At 46.5% G+C, this 5,000-nt stretch overlaps 1 non-coding gene across 1 annotated transcript in view; it reads right to left on the reverse strand.

Annotated features, from left to right (window-relative positions):
- The window catches only part of LOC122087013, a 3,357-nt gene extending 3,283 nt beyond the window's left edge, over nucleotides 1-74 (reverse strand). Inside the window, exon 1 of the ribosomal RNA XR_006142629.1 lies at nucleotides 1-74. This exon is cut by the window's left edge and continues 3,283 nt beyond it. This is a non-coding gene — a ribosomal RNA (28S ribosomal RNA).
- Between the last annotated feature and the right edge of the window lie 4,926 nt (nucleotides 75-5,000).

Genomic DNA, 5,000 nt, shown 5'->3' on the forward strand with positions numbered 1-5,000 from the left:
TCCTCATAAGTTTCTTGTCCTCCACTTATTGGTATGTTTAAACTCAGCGGGTAGCCCTGCCTGACCTAGGGTCGCAGTCCAAATGCCATCGAATCAAGAAAGAGCTCTCAGTCTGTCAATCCTTACTATGTCCCAACCTGGTAAGTTTCCCCATGTTGAGTCAAATTAAGCTGCAGGCTCCACTCCTGGTGGTGCCCTTCCCTCAATTCCTTTAAGTTTCTGCCTTACGACCATACTCCCCCTGGAACCCAAAAACTTTGATTTCTCATAAGGTGCGGGCGGAGTCCTGAAAGCAACATCCGCCGATCCTTGGTCGGCATCATTTATGGTTGAGACTAGGATGGTATCTGATCATCTTCGAGCCCCTAACTTTCATTCTTAATTAATAAAAACATCCTTGGAAAATGCTTTCACAGTGGTTCGTCTTTCATAAATCCAAGAATTTCACCTCTGACTATGAAATACGAATGCCCCCGACTGTCCTTATTAATCATTACTCCATCTCGAAGGCCAACGCAATAGGACCGAAATCCTATGATGTTATCCCATGCTAATGTATCCAGAGCGTAGGCTTACTTTGAGCACTCTAATTTCTTCAAAGTAGCGGCATCGGAGGCACGACCCAGCCAATTAAGGCCAGGAGTGCATCGCTGATAGAAGGGACGAGATGATCGGCACACACTGTGAGGCAGACCGATCGACCCATCCCAAAGTCCAACTACGAGCCTTTTAACTGCAACAACTTAAATATATGCTATTGGAGCTGAAATTACCGTGGCTGCTGGCACCAGACTTGCCCTCGAATGGACCCTCGTTAAGGGATTTAGATTGTACTCATTCCAATTACCAGACTCGAAGAGCCTGGTATTGTTATTTATTGTCACTACCCCCCCGTGTCAAGATTGGGCAATTTGCGCGCCTGCTGCCTTCCTTGGATGTGGTAGCCGTTTCTTAGGCTCCCTCTCCGGAATCGAATCCTAATTCTCCGTCACCCGTCACCACCATAGTGAGCCACTATCTTACCATCGAAAGTCGATAGGGAAGAAATTTGAATGATGTGTCGTCGGCACAAAGGCCATGCGATCCGTCGAGTTATCATGAATCATCAGAGCAATGGGCAGAGCCCGCGTTGACCTTTTATCTAATAAATGCATCCCTTCCAAAATTTGGGGTTTGGTGCACGTATTAACTTTAGAATTACTACGGTTATCCGAGTAGTAGATACCATCAGACAAACTATAACTGATTTAATGAGCCATTCGCAATTTCACAGTCTGAATTAGTTCATACTTACACATGCATGGCTTAATCTTTGAGACAAGCATATGACTACTTGTAGGATCAACCAGGTAACTTTCCTTCTCGACGCCAAAGCACTGCATGAACCACATCCCCAATTGTGCATTGGGTGATTCTGCTCCATAAATTAATGGCAGTCTATCGTTCTTGTGCAACGAGGCGCAACCAAAGGATTCAAGAGGACACACACACACATCCACCTTGCCCCACAAAATGTCCTGCATCCTAGAGCACAAATAGTGCACATGCACCACTGACAGAAAGAAAGTGGACATATGCATCGTATGCCAAGCCACCTCACACCAACCACAAGGGCAGGCCAGAGGGATGAAATGAGAGTGAAGGGGCAGCATCTTTCCATCCAACTAGGTAAGCAACATAGGAACAATTTTCATGCTCTTGACAAAGACACTTTTGGCCCATCGCGACCCATAGAGGTATCTGTGCATAGTGGTTCAATACACAAGCAAAGAGCCCACAACCACAAGAAAAATAATAGCCACTCACATGCGTTGCGTCCACTACCGACACAATCCACCACCAAACCTACTACAACGTAATAAGGATGTGGTAGAAGAAAAATCAATAGCCCCACTAAGCACGAAAATCCCAACAATCAACAGGGGTCGAGGGACTCGAGATCTATCTCCACCTACAAGGTTGCAACCTACGTTCTCCAGAGACCCGCATTAATGTCGTATTATAACACTTGCGGTTGGAGCCATGCAAACACCTCCGCACCTAGGCACGACTTAGAAACACGATTCGACAAATAGTAAAGGCCACAAGACCTAGTATGAGAAAGCTCTCGCAAGTAACAAACCCACGATAATGCAAATTTTTTAAATGAACAAGGGGAGGGGGGAAGGGACATGTGATTTGTCTCCACTTGCAAGCTTGCAATCTATGTTCATCAGAGACCCACGTTAATGCCGTATTATAACACTTCCGGTTGGTGGCATGCAAACACCTCCACACCCAGGCGCGACTTAGAAACGCATTTCTCCAAATACCATAAAGGCCATAAAATCGAGCATGAGAAAACTCTTGCTAGCAACAAACCCACGAGAATGCAATTTTCTTTTTAAAAACAAAAGTGGGGGGGACGGAGGGGGTGGGACTCGTGATCTGTTTCCACCTGCAAGCTTGCAAACCTATGTTCTCCTGAGACCCACATTAATGTCGCATTATAACACTTACGGCATGAGGCATGCAAACACCTCTGCACCTAGGCACGACTTAGAAATGCATTCCTCCAAATACCAAAGGCCATAAAACTGAGCATGACAAAACTCTTGCAAGCAACATACCCATGAGAATGGAAATTTTTTTATAAAGCAAGGAGGGGGGAGGGATTCATGATCCAGCACCACCTGCAAGCTTGCAACCTATGTTCTCCAGAGACCCATGTTAATGTCGTATTATAACACTGGCCGTAAAAGGCATGCAAGCACCTCCACACCTAGGCACAACTTAGAAACGCACTTCTCCAAATAGCATAGGCCACAAAACCGACCATGAAAAAAAACCCTTGCAAGCAACAAACCCATGATAGTGCAATTTAAAAAAACAAAAAACAATGGGATGGGGGGGAGGGACCAACCAAATATTTATTGTGCACATTGACTTGACTAATGATTCCATCAAATGTAGACAACACCCCACCCCTTGCACCATGACCTACATATGACAACAAGCCAAAGAGCAAAGAGGGGTGGAAATGCGTGACTAAGACGACGCCCGTAAAAAAGTGGCACTAGCACAACTGCACATGGCAGGAAGCAAAGAATGTCAAACTGCCATGCTGCCTAGTTGGGATTAATCAACGGGGCCATCACGTCATTTCCACATTTTTCACATGCCATGACTCTGTTGGGCATGCTGTACAAAACTAGCAAAAGTGTCAGTAGGCTACGATGAGGGTGTAGGTGCAGTGTGCAAGTAGCCATGCAAACCCACCAGCATGCATCGACCGGCCAAGGTGCAAAACGAGGGGCTAATCATCCGGACCATCATGCCATGTTGCTATCCTTCACATGCCATGTAACTCTTGGGCATGCTGTGTGGCTACCGGTGTATGTGGCAGTAGCTATGCAGGGAGCCATACACGCCCAACAGCACTCCATGGTAGGCCACAGCGCACATCAAAGGCAATCATTGGAACCAACGTGCCTTGATGGTGATTTTCACATGCCAAGCCTATCTTGGGCATGCCATGCAACTATGGGCGCATCTGGCAGTAGCTGTGGGGGCACGGTAGCACAATGCAAGAAACCTTGTGCACCCAACAGCCCAGGGTGGCAGGGAACAGTGTGTGACAAAGGGCTTAACATCGGGACGCATTGGCCATTTACTTATTTTCAAATGCCATGCCTCTCTAGAAACTACTGTGCAGCTACGGACACATATGTCAGCAACTATGGGGGTATGGCAGCGGTAGGTAGGGAGCCATGGGCACCTAGCAGCACATGGTTGTAGGCAGTGGTGTGCGGTAGATGGGCTGACCATCTGGACAGATGAGCCATGTACTTGTTTTCACATACATTCCAATCCTTTGTTGGGCTTTCTTTGTCGCTATGAGCATAGGAGGCAACAGCTGTTGAGGCATAGCAGCATATATTAGGCAACCATGAGGGCCAAGCAACACGCCGTGGTAGGCGCAACGCACACCAAGGGCCAAATCTTCAAAATCGACATACCGTGAAGGTGTTTTGTATAGGCGATGCCACTCTTGGGCATGCTGTACGGCGACAGACACATGTGGCAGAAGATATGGAGGCACTACAGCGCAAGGCAGGTAGCCCTATGCTCTCAGTAGCACACAATGGCAAGCAACTGTGTGCGGCAGAGGGGATGACTGTCGAGACGGACGCACCATGTATATGTTTTCACAAGCCACACCTTCCTTGGAAATGTTGTGCGTCGAAGAGCACATGTGGCAGCAGAAGTGGGGGTGTGGTAGCGCATGGTTGGCATCCATGTGCGCCCAGCAGCCCATGGTGGTAGGCAACGCTGTGCGGCAGAAGGGGGCGGCGTTGTACGACAGAAGGGCTGACCATTCGCAAGCACGTGCACCTTCATTGGGCTTGCTGTGCCATGACTGACACAAATTACAGCAGCTGTGGGCTCATGGCATGCAAGGCAGGTAGCCATACGCGTTTAGCCGCATGCAGTGGCAGGCCTCGGCGCACACCAAGGGCCAATTCATCAAAACCCACATGCCATTTCACTTTTTTTCCCATGCCATGGGTCTTTTGGGTTTGCCTACCATGCCCGCTCATTGTCTGCTGCCCCTCTATGCGGCCCCTCGAAAACCACCTAGGGAGTGGCACCCCCTCCCTCAAGGTAGCTCTTATGCTCTTTGCCCCTTTCCAGAAGGAGACATGACCCCCCCAAAAAAATATACCGGTCTATTTTTTGAGCTTCAAATATTCAAATCAAATGAAACTTGGTGTGAAATTAAGGAAAAATCGAAAGATTATTTTATAAAAAAAGTATAGTTTTCTGATAAATATTTATTTTTTTATTATTTTTTAAATATTAAAAAACATATTAAATTCAAAAAACTATGAAAAATCCATTTTAATGTATTTTTCTAGGAACTAAATTTCCGATGTCTTCCAAAGGTTGATAGAATGTTTTGAAAAAATATTGGACCATTCCAATAGATTTTGATATTTTTTAATATTTTATGATTGAAA

Source organism: Macadamia integrifolia, chromosome 1, assembly GCF_013358625.1.
Source record: "Macadamia integrifolia cultivar HAES 741 chromosome 1, SCU_Mint_v3, whole genome shotgun sequence".
Classification (NCBI taxonomy): Eukaryota; Viridiplantae; Streptophyta; class Magnoliopsida; order Proteales; family Proteaceae; genus Macadamia; species Macadamia integrifolia.